The 17,879-nt window shown below is 47.3% G+C and overlaps 1 long non-coding RNA gene across 1 annotated transcript; it reads right to left on the bottom strand.

Moving 5' to 3' along the window:
* Positions 1 to 888: 888 nt before the first annotated feature.
* Positions 889 to 15,578, bottom strand: LOC309329417. Its single transcript, XR_014151147.1, has 4 exons — positions 15,533 to 15,578; positions 8,962 to 8,993; positions 7,142 to 7,235; positions 889 to 945 (listed from the first exon to the last, which is right to left on the bottom strand). It is a non-coding gene; the product is annotated as an uncharacterized lncRNA (long non-coding RNA).
* Between the last annotated feature and the right edge of the window lie 2,301 nt (positions 15,579 to 17,879).

Genomic DNA, 17,879 nt, shown 5'->3' with positions numbered 1-17,879 from the left:
CGCTTCTGGCGAACCAGAGCAGCACACAGAAACACCGTTTCCCTTCCCGCCAGAGTGGTACCTATTTATCTACTTGCACTTTGACATGCTTTCGAACTGCTAGGTTGGCAGGAGCAGGGACTGAGCAACAGGAGCTCACCCCGTTGCGGGGATTCGAACCACCGACCTTCTGATCGGCAAGTCCTAGGCTCTGTGGTTTAACCCACAGTGCCACCTGCGTCTGTGCCTTTAGCAGCCCCCAATTCCAAAATCTCCATGCCAGGAAATGTTCACCTGCTCCAGTTTCGCGTATCCAAGGGTCGTTGGATACTTCAACAGGTGCCTGGCAAAGCTGACATTTCCTCCTGACCCTGCTTTCCCTCTTCCCGCCCTCTGCTAGAGATGGAGGATGCACTGGGTTGGTTCAGCTTTCAATGAGAATCTACCTCGCCTGCACTTTCTCAAACAATATGCGCACCAAAATGCAGCCACCTTTCAAAATTTGCAATTGTCCAAATTTCGTGATGGGGACATACAAAGCTTGCTTTATGCTGAATCAGACCATCAGTGCATGGATAGCTCTGCTGGTTACGGCATGGTGCTGATAATGCCAAGGTTGCAGGTTCGATCCTTGTATGGGACAGCTGCATATTTCTGCATTGCAGGGGGTTGGACTAGATGATCCTCAGGGTCCCTTCCAACTCTATGATCCTATGATTAGCTCACTGTTTCTACAGGGTTTTGCACAGGAATCTCTCCCACTCCTACCTGAAGATGTGAGGGAATGAACCTGGGAGACAGATGTTCTACCACTGAGCTATGGACCATTTGAAAAATACTGATCACACATGGATGCAGAAATGTGGAGGCCTGAGGTTAAGCCTGGAAAAATGAGAAACGGAGAGAGAATGAAAGAATTGCACATCCTGGTCTGAAACCCCTGGAAAGCAACCAGTGAAGAAAATCCTGAAGTAAACAGAGCAATAGTTTGATTTAGATAAGGCATCTTCCTATGCAAAGCTGCACACCAGCCATTGCTAACCTGCTGTCCTCTAGAAGTTTTGGACAACAACTCCCTTCAGCTGGGGGCTGATGGGAATTGTAGTCCAAAATATCTGAAAGGCAGTAGGTTGGTGAAAGCTTCTTATGCACACACTTATGGAATCTGATGCCCTTACATTGCTGCTGGCGTTGTGATCGAAGTGCAAAGGTAAATGTAAAGGTACCCCTGACCATTAGGTCCAGTCGTGGCCGACTCTGAGGTTGCGGTTCTCATCTCGCTTTATTGGCCGAGGGAGTCGGTGTACAGCTTCCGGGTCAGGTGGCCAGCATGACTCAGCCGCTTCTGGCGAACCAGAGCAGTGCACAGAAACGCCGTTTACCTTCCCGCCGGAGCGGTACCTGTTGTGTATTGAGTCAAAGGATTTTATATCTGTATTATTATTGTCTGTATTTGCATTAGGGTAAAGTAACTGCCTTTTGGTTCCAGAGGGTACAGCTACTATTGGTTCATTTAAGCTGCTGTATTTGGATCCTCTGTCTTATTGGTTGCCTCCAAAAGGCAGGACTGTGATTGCCTGATATTGTTCCCTCCAAAATGTATCCTTTCTAGCTAGTTCCCTGTCCCTATAAATGTAGCTCTCCCCTCCTCAAGTTTCAGTCTTGTTGCGTTAAGAGAGCTTGTTGTGTCAAGAGAGCTGAAATCACAAACCCCACGTCACAACAACTGGCGACGAAGGTGGGATCCGGAATGCTGAGGAGCGGTTAAACGCAGCCCTGCCTCAGAGTCCGGATTGTAGCTAAGAACAAGACTCACTGGCCAGCTGAGAAGACGACCCTGCCCACAGGACAATGGAGAGTCCAAGGGTATTGGAGCCCTTCCAGCCATCAGAGCCCCACACGTGGGAAGACTACGTTGAACGCTTCGAGTTCTTCGCAGTGGCTCAAGGGATCACCGATGCCAGCAAAAGAAGGGCCACATTCCTGAGCTACTGTGGGCCTGAGACCTTCAAGCTGGCCAAGGCATTGCTTGCCCCAGCGAAGCTAAGTGAGACATCTCTCAAAGATATTCTTGCCTGCCTAACAAGCCATTTAGCGCCTACTGAGACCAAGATGGCCCGGCGGATGGAGTTTCATAAGAGGCAGCAGTGTGCTGGGGAGTCTGTATCTGCATTTCTAGCTGAACTGCGGAAGCTCGCTCAGCACTGCGACTTCCAAGATCTGGAAGAGACTCTCCTGGATCGGTTTGTCGGTGGTCTGAGCAGCAAGAAAGCCAGAAGACGCATCGTGGCTAAAGAAGAGGTTACCCTTGCTTCAGCCTTGAAGGAGGCCACCGCCACGGAGAATTATGAAAGAGAGGAGCTTGATGCCAGTCGCAGGGCCCCTAAGCCACAGATAGAAGTTGCGCATGCCATGGACGAGCTAGAGGCTACTCCGAGCCAGAGCCCAGTTCGTGGGGTCGAGTCAGTGCGTCAGGCCTGCACAGTGCACAAAGATCACCGAGGCAGGTGCCCTGGTTGTGGCAGAAACCATGAGCAGAAGAGTTGTCGTTTCCGGGATGCTATGTGCCGGACGTGCGGAAAGACAGGTCACATCGCCAGGGTCTGTAGATCGGCGGCGTTGGGAGCGACAGGAGCACCTAGACTGGAGCATCGCAGATCGGCCACAGCAAACCATGTTCTAAAGGACTGCAACTACGTAACGGAGATCAACGGGAGGGTGGTGCAGTTTCCAGCGCAAGGCAAGGCACACGTCAAGGTGAAGATTGAGGGTCAGCTGTGCGACATGGAGGTGGACTCCGGATCTGGATTCACTATCGTGTCGGACCAGACCGCGAGGACATTCTTCCCCAGGGGTAATTTGCCCCCTCTGGAGCCCTTCCCGGCAACTTTGCAGTCATACTCAGCGGGCCGCATCCATGTCATGGGAATGTGTGCCGTGAGAGTACAGTTCCGGGACAAACAGGCGACACTCAAACTGGTGATTGCGAAGGGCAGTTGCCCCAGTCTCTTGGGCACTGACTGGTTTCCCGCCCTGGGACTGAGTATATCAGGGCTTAATTCAATCCAAACCTGCCCCGAGATGAGCGAGGCATTATACAAAGAATTTGCTGGTCTCTTTAATGGAAAACTGGGTTGTTATAAAGGGCCCCCAGTTGACTTCGAATTGGACCCTGGGGTGGCCCCAATCCGACTCAAACCAAGGTGAGTGCCATTTGCACTGCAACCCAAGATCGAAGCAGAGCTGGATAAATTGGTCAAGCAGGGAGTTCTCTCACCCGTGGACTCCGCTAAGTGGGAGACTCCAATCGTCACGCCCCTTAAAGCAAATGGGGAAGTTAGGATCTGTGCTGATTACAATTTGGAGTTTGTGTGGCCCCAGGGATTTTTCAAGGGCTCATGGAACGCCTGTTAAGAGGTCTGCCGGGGGTCTTGCCATTTTTTGATGACGTTTTGATTGCTGGAAAAGACCCACAGGAACTGGTTGCGCGTGTCCGTGCAGTGTTGCTCAAGTTCAAGGAGGTGGGGTTGCAACTAAAAAAGGAAAAATGCAGTTTTGGGGTGCCAACTGTGGAATTCTTGGGATTTAAAATTGATGCATCAGGCATCCACCCCACAGATGCTAAGGTTAAGGCCATCATCGAGGCACCACGACCACAGAACAAGACGGAGTTGCAGTCATTCCTGGGACTTATTAACTTTTATCATTCGTTCTTACCCCAGAAAGCTTCGGTAGCTGAACCATTACATAGACTGTTGCAGAAAAAGAATGTGTGGCGATGGGGGCAGGAGCAGCAGAAGGCTTTTGACTCCTTGCGAGGAATGCTGAGTAGCAAGAGCGTCCTTGCTCATTATGATGAATCGAAGCCGCTGGTCCTGGCATGTGATGCCTCTCAATACGGCCTGGGGGCGGTGCTGAGTCATAGGGAACCGGATGGGTCAGAAAAGCCCATCTCTTTCTATTCCTGTACATTGTCGCCCATGGAGCGCAACTATGCTCAAATTGACAAAGAGGCGCTTGCAATTGTGGCAGGAATCAAAAAGTTCCATGATTATGTGTACGGTCGTCATTTCTCCATTGAAACGGACCACAAACCACTGTTGGGGTTGTTCAACCCGAACAAACGCCACAAATTCTCTCCCCCAGAATGTTGCGTTGGTCTATATTCCTGAACGGGTTCCAGTACACCTTGACCCATGTGCCGGGGAAACGGTTGTGCCATGCTGATGCGCTGAGTCGATTGCCCCTTCCTGGCGGGAGCAATGAGGATCCTGCTCCAGCGGAGCACATAATGATGCTGGAAACACTTCCGGGGGCTCCTGTAACGGCTACTGATATTGCTGAGAAAACGAGGAAAGATGCTGTTCTCTCCCGTGTGCTCACTTGGGTGGGGAGGGGATGGCCAGGTGGTCCGCATGAAGACAAATTCAGGCCTTATGCGACAAGGCAGCACGAGTTATCCATGCATAAGGGTTGTCTCCTGTGGGGAGATAGGGTGATCATCCCAGCACCACTGAGAAACAGGGTTCTTGAGACGCTTCACATGGGACACCCGGGAATGGTCAGGATGAAGTCGCTAGCCCGATGTTATGTGTGGTGGCCTGGAATGGACCAGAACATAGAGCAATGGGTACGAACATGCAAGGCATGCCAAGAGGTGCGGCCAGAAGTGGCCAGAGCACCAGTTCACTGGTGGGAGCAGTCCAGATCTCCCTGGAGCCGGCTGCACTTAGATTTTGCTGGGCCATTCCAGGGGAAGGTCTTTTTGGTTATCGTCGATGCATATTCCAAATGGTTAGAAGTGGCGATGGTCCCTAGCATGGCATCAGCTGCCGTAATCAAGGTGTTGAGGCAGCTGTTTGCAACCCACGGGTTACCTGAGACCATTGTATCAGATAATGGGGCAGCTTTTGTATCCCAAGAATTCAAGGCATTCTTGGCTGATAACTTCATAAGAGGGGTCACATCCGCGCCCTTTCACCCATCCTCCAATGGGCAGGCGGAGCGCATGGTAAGAACAGCCAAAGAATCCATTGCACGCTTAATGGAGGGTAACTGGTCAGCTCGCATCGCGCGAATGTTATTTTTGCAGCATGCGACGCCATGTACTGCGACGGGCAAGTCGCCAGCTGAGCTGCTCTTGGGTAGAAGATTGGTAATGGTGCTGGATTATGTCCACCCGGATAAAATGCCAAACCGTAATTCAAGAGCAAACCCCCAGGCTGAGACTGACACAACAAGTTATTTCGCCCCTGAAGATCTGGTCTGGGTGAGGAACTATTCACGAGGTTCGCGGTGGGTGGCTGGTGTGGTCACCCGGGCTAGTGGACCTGTGTCCTATTATGTGACCTTGGAAAATGGACAAGTTTGGAAGAGACATATAGATCAGTTGAGGCGCCGGGCGCTCAGCAGGGAGGAGTCTGATAATTCATCCCTGGCTAACGACGCAGAGCTGCAAGACCAGAGTGAAAATGGCCCAGAGGTGCAATCACCAGGGGCTTCAGCAAATGAACCAGGGTCTGCTAGTCCTCAGGATGACGAGGTACAGGTAGGGGACCCTGAGATGTCTGGGACTCCATCTGTTCCTGACGAAACCCCTATAGCAGCCCCCCTACCGCAGGTGACACCCAATCCAGAACCGGCAACACCTGTTGTCAGGAGATCAAGTAGAAGTTGTAGGACCCCACAGTACCTGAGAGATTACGTCTGCTGTGCTCACTAGGGGGGGAGGGGTGTTGTATATTGAGTCAAAGGATTTTATATCTGTATTATTATTGTCTGTATTTGCATTAGGGTAAAGTAACTGCCTTTTGGTTCCAGAGGGTACAGCTACTATTGGTTCATTTAAGCTTCTGTATTTGGATCCTCTGTCTTATTGGTTGCCTCCAAAAGGCAGGACTGTGTTTGCCTGATATTGTTCCCTCCAAAATGTATCCTTTCTAGCTAGTTCCCTGTCCCTATAAATGTAGCTCTCCCCTCCTCAAGTTTCAGTCTTGTTGCGTTAATAAAGAAGTGTTACTAGAGAACTGTCTCCAGCATATTATGTCAAGAGAGTTGAAATCACAAACCCCACGTCACAACAGTACCTATTTATCTACTTGCACTTGACGTGCTTTCGAACTGCTAGGTTGGTAGGAGCAGGGACCGAGCAATGGGAGCTCACCCCGTCGCAGGGATTTGAACCGCTGACCTTCTGATCGGCAAGTCCTAGGCTCCGTGGTTTAACCCACAGCGCCACCCGCGTCCCTTTTGATTGAAGTGCAAACCTGCATCTAAAGAAGCTCAGTTTAAATGCCTAAAGAACTGCCCACTCTTTGTTAGAAGGCCTGGGCTTGCTGCCTGGACTCTGGCGCCCTGCCAAGGGCACAGGAAGGGCTTGGGATTCCTGGCAGGGACAAGCCTTGTTGAAACGCCTGTAGATTCTTAGGACTTTATCGGCTCCAAAATTATCTCTCGTCACCGCAATCCTACTGGGAAATTAAAACCGGATTGCTTCCTGCTGATAGACAAGAGGAATCTCTAATGGGTGCCATCCAGCACAGAAATCAACGGGCTTCATCAAAACTACCCCTGCACTGCAGTCAATAAAGCTGGTGACCGATGGCAGCCAGTGTGGCGTAGTTATTCTAATTCTGGGCTGGGAGTGGAGAGATTTGGGTATCCCTGCTTGGCCGTTGAGCTCACTGGTTGACCTTGAACACATTGCCATCTCTTCCCCCAGGGGTTCCCAACATGGTGCCCACAGGTGCCAAAGGACCACCAGAGCTTCCTTTGGCAGCCATGAAGAGTCTCGGTACATAACTGCTCAGAAAATAATTTTATTATTTACACACCGCCCATCTGGCTGGGATGCCTCTCCTACACAGAACATGCCCCTTGAACATGTTAGCAAACCCAGTTTACATAATGCAGGCAGAGTCCAGTGAGAAAAATCCTGATAACACATTTCTGAGCAAAAGCTATATAATTTGAGGAGTTTTAAAAGTATAGGATGGGCTGTGCCGTTGTCTAAAAGGTCCCTTGAGCAGCTGGTCAATTCAATTATTGTTCTGTATCGTTTTGGAGGGGGTTTTTTTGTATGTTGCTGCACAGTGCCCTAATATTTTGTGGGCACTCATAAATGTTATTATAATAAAATAAATAATGGTGGCCTTGAACTGACCTAATTCGCGCAAGTCATTCTTTGCTGTCCGGTATTGTAAAAGCCGATCTGTTCTGATCCGAAAAACACAACACTTCATGTCCGCCCACTGCCCCTGAAAACGCACATACGCAAAATATAAAATGGCTTATTTCATAATTCAGCAGTTTCGGCTCTGTATAATGCGTAAATCAACATCTAGCTAGCCGGAACAGGATATGCAGGCCTCCTACATCAAAATTTCCCAGTCTAAAGGTTTCGTCTTGTTAAAAAAAGCTGCTTACCAGCTTATGGGAACAATGAAAGTGGCATTATCTGTCTGGACCAAACAGATGGTTTTCATGATTGGTTTGTCTCTGAGCTGGATTTCCGGTGCAGATATTCTGATTTTTAAAAAATAAATAAAAAAATTGGAGGCTGGTCAGTCTGGAGTACTATAATCCCCAGAGTTAAATTGACTATCGTTCCCTCTGTGTCTGATGCTTGGAAGTGAGCATGGTCAGGACCAGCCTAAGACATTTTGCGGCCTGAGGCTAAGGACAAGATGTTGCTCTCACCATAACTAAATCTTACTTTAGTCCCCATCTACACTGTACATTTGAAGCGGTATCATACCACTTTAAAACAGTTATGCCTTTCTCCCGGGAACCGTTGTTTGTAAAGGGTGTTGAGAGTCACGTGTATGTGTGATTTCTTTTCTTTTTTAATATTTATTATTTTCTAACAATACAATTGTTCACACATTAATAATAAACAGTATGTTAACCATTGACTTCCTTTCCACCCTTCCATGGTTTCCTCTAAATATCAATTGCTGCTGCCTATTATACTCAATCCAAGAGTGCCGAGAGTTGTTATTCCCCTCACAGAACTGCAATTCCCAGAGTCCCCTGGGAAGAGGGATTTATTGTTAAACGACTCTGAGAATTGTAGTCCGGGGAAGGGAAGAGGGGCCTCCTAACAGCTCCCAGTTCCCTTCACAAACCACAATTCCCAGGATTCTTTGGGGAAAGCCAGGACTGTTTAAAGTGGTATGATAGTGCTTTAAATGTAACGTGCAGACGGGGTCTCTACAAACCTCAGACACAGCCCAACGGAGACAGAGCATGCTCACTGATCGTGGAAAGCTGAATGACTCTTGGACTCGGGAAAACAAGAAGGAGGATGAAATATACCCAGAGTCCAGAGTGGATTTCATGCTCTTTATTCAGCTCATAGTGGTGAGGAGGAATGAAAGTTTCCCCAGAATGTCTGCTTTATATACATTACTTACACAATGGGCCCCACATGATTGGCTAATTCCTGGATTCACCTGTAGGCCAATCAGGTTGCGGATTCACTTCCACCTGGAGCTGGATTGGGTGGCTCCTGTGGACCAATCAGACTGCTGCATTCTGGACCCTATTGTTCTAAGGCCAATCAGACTGCTGCATTCTGAATCCTATTGTTCTAGGACCAATCAGACTGCTGCCTTTTGGATCCTATTCAACTCGGTACATAACACCAAATGGAATGGAGTGTCCTAAGAGAGGGCATGTGCAGATCCCACTTGCAAATATTGTGTCCCACCCCACCCCCCGTGTGACTTTGAATATTTATTAGGGGTTCCCTTTTCAGCTATTTCGCTGGCTGATCCCGCACCGCACAACTTCCAAGGAGTTAGCAAACAAGTGATGCCAGTTAGGATATCAGGAAAATATATAATTTAAATATATTTATAGTTACAAAACTGAATGTTATATGTCAAAAACACAATAGACTTAGAAACAAGAGCTGTTCAGAAAATAAAGGTTTGAAATATATCTATCAAGGAAAAATATGAGACCCAGGGAACTACTGACCCGTCAGTTTGACGTCGATACCAGGAAAGATCCTAGAAAAGATGATTAGACAGTCACTCTGTGAGCACTTAGAAAAGGATGTTGTGATTACTAAGAGGCAGCCTGGGTTTCTCAAAAATAAGTCATGCCAGACAAATCTCTCTCTCTTTCTCTCTTTGATAGAGTTACAAGCTTGCTGTATCAGGGGAATGCTATGGACATAGTGTATATTGATTTCAGTAAGGCTTTTGACAAAGTCCCCCATGATATTCTTGCAGAGAAGTTGATAAAGTATGGGCTGGATGAGGAAACCATTAGGTGGATTTGTAGCTGGCTCACTGACCGAAACCAAAGAATGCTCACTAATGGTTCCTCATTATCCTGGGGGGAAAGTGACAAGCCACAGGGTTCTGTCCTGGGCCCTTTGTTATTCAACGTCTTTATGAGCGACTTGGACAAAGAAATTGAGGGGATGCTCATCAAATTTACTCACTAAACTGGGAAGGGTAGCCAATTCCACTGAAGACAGAACCGGGATTCAATATGACCTTATCAGGTTGAAGAACAGGGGCCAAACTAACAGAATGAATTTCAATAGGGACAAATGTAAGATTCTACACTCAGGCAGGAAGAACCAGCTGCACAAATATAAGATGGGAGACACCTGGCTTGCCAGTGGTACATGTGAAAAGGATGTAGAGCAGAGCAACCAGGCCGCTGAATTCTGCACCAGCTGAAATTTCTAACCTTCTTCAGAGGCAGCCCCGCATATAACATGTTGCAGTAAGGTAAAGGTAAAGGGACCCCTGACCATTAGGTCCAGTCGTGTCCGACTCTGGGGTTGCGGTGCTCATCTCGAGGGAGCCGCCGTACAGCTTCCGGGTCATGTGGCCAGCATGACTAAGCCGCTTCTGGTGAACCAGAGCAGCACACGGAAACGCCGTTTACCTTCCCGCCGGAGCGGTACCTATTTATCTACTTGCACTTTGAGGTGCTTTCGAACTGCTAGGTTGGCAGGAGCAGGGACCGAGCAATGGGAGCTCACCCCTGTCGCGGGGATTCGAACCGCCAACCTTCTGATCGGCAAGCCGTAGGCTCTGTGGTTTAACCCACAGCACCACCCGCAATCTAACCTAAATGCTACCAGAGCATAGACAACAGAAGTTGGGCTATCCTTGTCGAGATAGGGGTGTAGCTGGGCCACCAGCCAAAGCTGACGGAAGGCACTCTGTGCCACCGAAGTCACCTGAGCCTCAAGTGACAAAAGGACCCCCAAGTGATTAAAGTGCTCTATCATCATGGTGCAACACATGCATTTTTTTTTTTTAATTAAAAAAGCAGGTTATTTGCAATTATGAAAGCAACAGGGATATACGCTGAAAAGCATGGGGTGAACGAATGATTAATTGGAAAACATATAAGCAAATCAGGGCGAGTGATTATTGCCATGTAACATCCCTGCAAACAAATCAGAACAAATGCCCAGTGAAGACCAGATGATGTTCATCCTCCACATAACCTTTGTGACCGGAAATCAGGATGACTCCTCACTAAGCAGGTCATCTGGAGAAGCCCTCCTGTGCTTCTCCCGTTGCATATTTGCTTGGGTGCTATTTCCATCATCAGCTGGCTTTGAAGCCAGGACCATGGACAGAGAACTCTGCTTCTTGGAACAGCCAGATGCCCTCCATAGCCAGCTGCTGAAATCAGTCCCGTTCCTTTCGGCTTCCTGGCTTGGTACATGCTGGGCCGAGAGTTGTCTGCAGAGAACTTTCAGCCTCATTGGGGGGAAAGTTTGGGGGCGGGCAGACAGGCAGGGGAATGGGTCTGGCTGGACACTGAGGAGCTGTGACTGGAGACTGATGATGATATAATTTATTACTTGTACCCCGCCCATCTGACTAGGTTTCCCCAGCCACTCTGGGCAGCTTCCAACAGAATATAAAAAGAGACATAAGACATTAAAAATTTCCCTATACAGGGCTGCCTTCAGATGTCCTCTGAAAGTCATCTAGTTGTTTATTTCTTTGATATCTGATGGGAGGGCGTTCCACAGGGTGGGCGCCATCACCGAGAAGGCCCTCTGCCTGGTTCCCTGTAGCCTCACTTCTCGCAGTGAGGGAACTGCCAGAAGGCCCTCAGAGTCCAGGCTGAACAATGGGGGTGGAGACACTGTATTGTGTTTCTAATATTCAGTTGGGAGCCGCCCAGAGTGGCTGGAGAAATAATAATAATAATAATAATAATAATAATAATAATAATAATAATAATAATTACAATGAACGCTTAACCATGTCTACTCAAAAGGAAGCCCTACTCAATCCCATGTAGGTCATTACCAGGGAAGTGGGTTTAGGATGACAGCCTAAGTTGCGAATATGTCCTTGTTGTGGTGGAACAGGTACATAAATGGAAAAATAAAGAAGGACCTTAGGTTTCGGCTTGGGTATCAGTTAGGGATGGGAAGTGAATTTGTTTCAGTTCACCTTTAAAGGTGAGCCTGCTTAATTCACGCATCCAGAAATGATACAAAGACCAACATACAACCATCCTTCAGAATTTGCATTGCTATGAATATTGCAATGCATTTCTCCAGCCACATAATATGGACCAAAATGCATATACTGGAATAAAAGGTGCCCTAAAATGCACGCATTAATGAAAAAAAAATGTATAAGAAACACATTCTATGAAGAAGAAATTGCTTTGCAAAAATGTATATGTTAGGCAAAATTAGATACGAACATGTGTATATTAGAAGAAATACAGTGGTGCCTCGGGTTACGAACCGTCCTACTTACGAATGCTTCGGGTTACGAACTCCGAAGTAGGTGCTCCAGGATGCGAACTTTGCCTTGGGATACGAACACAATCCGCTCCCGGGGACGTGGGAGGCCTATGTAGGGAATGCGCGCCTCGGGATAAGAATGCTTCGGGTTAAGAATGGACTTCCGGAATGAATTAAGTTTGTAACCTGAGGTACCACTGTATGTTGATAAACTTTCATGCCGCCTTTAAAAAAAAAATGCAAACTGATGTAGAAATGTGGCAAACTGACTATAAGAATGGAAAAATGAGAAACTGTGATTCACAGATCCACCCATCCCTAGTCTTCGTAAGTGGCCAACTGGATCAGTCCCTGAACTATTTAAAAACAACATTGACAAAGTGGATTCCTGGTCACCCAGAACAGCCCAGAAGTCATTCCCACTTGCTCACAAGCCATGTAGAAGAAGTTAATGGAGCTTTCGGTATAATTTCTGAAAACTACCCTATCTGCCTCAGCTTGCTCCGTGCAGCCTTCTTATCGATTACTTAGTTAACCGCTGAAAAATGCATTGGCAAAGGATGTGGTTCCATACAGAAGTGCTCAACAGGCATTTGCAAATACAAATGCACCCATTAATAAAAGATTTGGGCCAAAGAGCCAGGCAGTTCGTGTGCCGACATGCATTTGCCAACATAAATAACTCCTCCATTGACATTCTGGTCTTTCCCTGATAGGAAATGGAATAACTTAAAGGGTCTGCTACATGACCTAAGAGATGGAGACATGTTCTTTCCAGAGTCGCTGCAGCAAAGTCCCGGCACGTCACGTACGGAAAGTAAGAGAAGGAAACAGTTCCATTTATCTTCTTGCAGGGAAACTGTCTCAAGCTGGATTCTTTTAGTACTAACATTTATAATGGGGAGATGCTATACATTTATTGCCAGAGGGTCCAAGTCCCCAAATTTCCATGACCCTGAGATTGGATATCCCTTCTTCAGGGGATGAGATCGAGGACACTGAACTGGAAGGCCATGCAGAAACACTTCCACGAATTGATACTGTAATGCTGACAGCCCTACCAACTCAAGGTTGCCACATTGCCACTCTCTGACTCAGAGGATTCCATCACAGAAGCCCAAATACAGTTGTACCTTGGAAGCCGAACGCTTTGGCATTCGTATGTTTTGGCTCCCAAATGCCGCAAACCTGGAAGTGAGTGTTCCGGTTTGCGAATGTCCTTTGGAAGCTGAACACTGGCGCAGCTTCTGATAATAATAATAATAATAATAATAATAATAATAATAATAATAATAATAATTTATTTATACCCCGCCTGTCTGGCTGGGTGGCTTCCAACACAATATTAAAATACAGTAATGCATCAAACAGTAAAAGCTTCCCTAAACAGATGCCTTCAGATGTCATCTAAAAGTCTGGTAGTTGTTTTTCTCTTGGACATCTGCTGGGTGGGTGTTCCACAGGATGGGCGCCACTACTGAGAAGGCCCTCTGCCTGGTTCCCTGTAGCTTCACTTCTCGCAGTGAGGGAACCGCCAGAAGGCCCTTGGCACTGGACCTCAGTGTCCGGGCAGAACGGTGGGGGTGGAGACGCTCCTTCAGGTATACAGGACCAAGGCTGTTTAGGGCTTTAAAGGTCAGCACCAACACTTTGAATTGTGCTTGGAAACGTACTGGGAAGCTCCTGCAGCCAATTGGAAGCCACGCCTCGGTTGTCGAATGTTTTGGAAGTCGAATGGACTTCCAGAACGGCTTCCAAGGTACGACTGTACAACCAGAGTCTTTACTAGGCTGCAGGTAGCTATAGGTAAGCAGGTAGCTCCTCGTTTTTCCAGCGTGAGGATAGTAATGTTTGGCCTACCTAACAGATTGTCTTACGGGCTGCTGAGAGAAATGTATGAAAAGCTCTGAGCACTTTGTTGTTGGTTGGCATCTGTCTGTCTCAGGAGACAGCAGTGGAGAAGTGTGCCTTTGGGGGTGAAGTCAAACTATTGCAGAGTTACAGCGCCTGCTGTGGCTGTAGAGACCGAAACAGGAGAGAGAAGTTTTGTTGCAGCTGGGGCAGATGAAGGCATCTGGTTGTGCTGCGGATGCAAAATGGCATTTTTTCTCTCCTCTGTGGTCATTCCTCCTCTGGCCCCTGCTAGGGATACACAACCTAACCATCTGTCTCCAGGCACTGAGGTTGCCTGCAAGGGATTCCCACACAGCGGGGTTGATGATGTCAGCCTTCATGTCATGTTGCAGACATCTTTGTAATGTAGTCCTTGGTCTGCCAATGGGTCTGGTGCCAGAAGCCAGTTCCCCGTAGAGGACGTCCTTGGGGATTCTGCGTACTTCCGTTCTGTGGGCATGACCAAGCCCAGCATTAACGTCGCTGAGACAGGAGTGCGAACCTGCTGGGAATGTGCGCTTGGGAGAACACATCTCTGTTTGAGACTCTGTCCTGCCATATGATGCCCCAAATCTTCCTGACACAACGCAGGTGGAAGGTGTTGAGGCATCGCTCCTGACGGTTGTAAGTTGCCCACGACTCACTTCCATAAACCAGCGTGCTCCACATGCAAGCCTCAGTAAGACATACAAATGTCAAGAATGGTTAATACAAAGAAAGATGAGCCATTGTGCAAGAGTAGAGGATCTCCCTTGCATGCAGAAGATCCCAGGTTCATTTTTGGCATCTCCAGGTATGGCTGGGAGAGACCCTTTCCTAAAATTCTGAATAGCCACTGCCAGTCAGTGTCAGCAATGTTGAGCCAATGTCAATAATCCTGAGCTTGATGGACTAATGACCTGATGCAGTAAAAAGCAACTTCCTGTAGGGACGTGGGTGACGCTGTGGTCTAAACCACTAAGCCTCTTGGGCTTGCCGATCAGAAGGTCAGCGGTTCAAATCCCCCATGACTCTTTGCTCTGTCCCAGTTCCTGCCAACCTATCAGTTTGAAAGCATGCCAGTGCAAGTAGATAAATAGGTACCGCTGCAGCAGGAAGGTAAATGGCGTTTCCATGCGCTCTGGTTTCCGTCACGGTGTTCTGTTGCAGCAGAAGTGGTTTAGTCCTGCTGGCCACATGACCCAGAAAGCTGTCTGCGAACAAACAGGCCTGAAAGCAAGATGAGCACTGCAACCCCATAGCCACCTTTGACTGGACTTAACCGTCCAGGGGTCCTTTACCTTTCCCCAGTGCTTTTTTCTAAAAAAATAAATAAACATGTTTAGGGGTACTCTCATTTTGACTCAGGAAAACCACCATTTTATAGTTCAAATCAGGGAAAATAAAAACAGTAAATGGACAAAAGTGCAAAGATTCACAAAACGTTTAGGGGTATGTGTACCCCTGCGTGTCCCCCCCCCCCTGAAAAAAGCACTGCCTTTACCTAAGGCAACTTCCTGTGTCTCTGTGCTTTTAAGAGGTTTTAAACAGAAAATGTCATTTGGGGTTTTTAACCTCACAGAATCTCTTTACTACCAAACCTAAAGGAAATTCTGAGTTTCATTCCTCTGCCACAAATTAAGGCGCAACAAGAGAATTAAAACTGACATTCCCTCAGTTTAAGATGCCAGCAGTTGGTCTCCTGTTAAGTACCCCAGCGTATTAGCAAAAGAATTTTTACCTCGGAGGAGATTAAGAGGAAGAAAGTAAGACTACTTCGCAGACCCATAAAAATATGCCGGTAGTCAATGCTGTTGAAGGGGGGGGGGAGTGTAGAAAAGGAAAGAAAGATGTTCTCCCTTAATGCTGGCAGAAAAACAAAATTGGCATTAGAAATCTGTGGAGAAGCTGATGATGTGTTACTATGGTTACCTCGCGTGAGCAACCCATTCACTTCCCAGTGGTATCGTACCCTAGGGTAGACGCAGACAACCTCAAAGAGCGAGGCCTTCCCAGAAGGCATTGCAAATAGAGCAGCGAAAAGCAGGTTTAGGAAAGGAAGGAAGGGAGGAGCGTAAGAAGTAGAGAATGGCTGCAAGAAAGAAGGAAGGTGGGAGACAGGGATTGATGCACCTGCCAGCTTCTCCCAGTTTCTTGTTTCTTCCAGCCATGCATTCAGTTCTTCATGTTTCCACATTAGTATGCAAGTCCGCATGAAAACTCATCAGCATCCGAGTGCTATTTTCTTCTAATTTTGTGGGTAATTTTGCCTAATATACACACCTCTACAAGCAACGTTCCCTTATATATTGCACCCTTTTGTATTGTTAAAAGAATTCTAAGGTCCCAAATATACAATAAACGTTCATAAATGTACAAGGCAAACACACACATAAGTATATAAACCACATGTCCGAAATAATACGGGAGAGCAATCCTGAAACCGTTATGACTCCCCCAAATTGACCTCAATATATTTCTCTGCAAGGAGGGAGGAAATAGGGAAAGGCTCCCCTTTGTCTTTTTGCTTACAAATCCTGTCTTAAGGGCATTAATTCCTGGATTCAGGAATTAAAAGTTTTAACCATCACAAAAGAATGGCCAGGCTGCCCAGGTAAAGCAATCAGTGACTATTAACAGATATTCTAGTAATCAGGATTTCTGCTGGAGTCCGCCTCCTTCTGTGATGTATGTATCATGTTTTTGGGGGGTGGTCTTGGGCTACAGGGTGGGCAATTTCAAAAGTCTATATAAGGGCTTGTGCACCATTGTTCTGGGTTTTCGCCTCCCTCCTGCTTGTGGTGAGTGAGGACCCTGTTGCAACAGTTTAATAAAGATCAGGCTTACTAGCTGCTTTGCTTCTCAATATTCTCTGGTTGGCCTCTGTTATTTTCTCCTACCAATAGGGAACCCAATTAAGGACTCTATACAGGCTCTTGGATACTGTATAAGGGAAAGGGAGCGATTTGTTATTTACAACACACACAGAGACACACTTTTATGTGTGCTTTGTCCTGCTACATGCATTTCTGGACACACGACTGGCAAACTGCATGGCAAAATTGGGAAAAGAGTGAATTTCAAAGGGCAGCTGTGTTTCACACTGTTTGGGGAAGTACAAATTAGGTAGATTTGCCTTTAAACGCAAACTGCACTAAATTTCTCCCTCAGCCTGTCCCTTGCCCTTGTTGAACCGACCCTTCATCCTACTATGGGCCAAATCTCAGGAGGGCCATTTTACACTGGTTATTTAATGCGATGATTGCATAACTGGTTCTGAAAAAATGCACGAGCCTTTCCAACAACCGCTTCCCAACCTGGCTCAGATTGCCTCTTCCTGAAGTCCAAGGAAAACAAGGGGGGAAATAAATCTTGTTTGGTCTTTCAGCTTGGGGAGAGAACTAGGGTGGGGGGTTAATCTTGTTATAGATTTGGAGCCTCCCCCCCCAAAAAAAAGACCATAAAAATTAATAAATGATAGAATTTTGATTCTTTGGGATATGAAGGAGGAAAACAAGCTCCTGAGGAATTCCTGGGCTAGCCTATGCAAAACATAGCTAGGGCCAATAAGAAACAATTGAGGGCCACTGAGGGCCATTGGCAATGCAAGAGAACTGTCTTTCCTCCTGTCTTGAGGTGTGAACAGAGACAGGAGTTTGGAAGGATGTCAGGGTAACTGGACATGAGGTGACTGGAAAAGAGAGTCTTGAGCAAGGGTTGCTGGGAAGAAGGGAGAGAAAAGAGTGGGATCCATCTTGGGCAGGCTGGCTGCACTGCTGTGAGGGACAAGCTCCTCTTGAAATGACCATGCTGTGAGATCTGGACTCCTTCCGTGCAGATTGAAGGTGTAAATAGGTGAATAAACCATATTTCTTAAAGCCACGACAGTCTCCGCCGTATCTTAATTCTCCAAAGGAACACAGACCCTGGAGTGGGTGCCTGGAACCCTCTGGGCTCCTGCCACCGCTTGGCAGAGAGAGGGGGAGGCACCCGACTTTTGTAACAATATGTACAAAGGAGTTTTTTCTGCCTTATTGAAGAGCAAGAAGGCGGCTTTGAATTAAATGCCTACGAAAGGCTTGAAGGTCAAGGCAGGCAGGGACTCTGGAAAGGTTAAGGGGGCATGAAGCCGTTCTGAAAGCAAACATTCTGTAATAAGGGGAGGAGGAGGCAGTTTGTCTCTACAGCAGGGCCGTCTTTAGCAGATGCGGCGCCGGGGTGCAAATATTCCCTTGATCTGGACACTATGCTTCTGAAACACCGGTCCTGAAAGATCTAC

The sequence above is a fragment of the Podarcis erhardii genome (genome assembly GCF_964252035.2).
Source record: "Podarcis erhardii genome assembly, chromosome: 14".
Classification (NCBI taxonomy): domain Eukaryota; kingdom Metazoa; phylum Chordata; class Lepidosauria; order Squamata; family Lacertidae; genus Podarcis; species Podarcis erhardii.
This window is presented reverse-complemented; position numbering and strand designations above follow the sequence as displayed.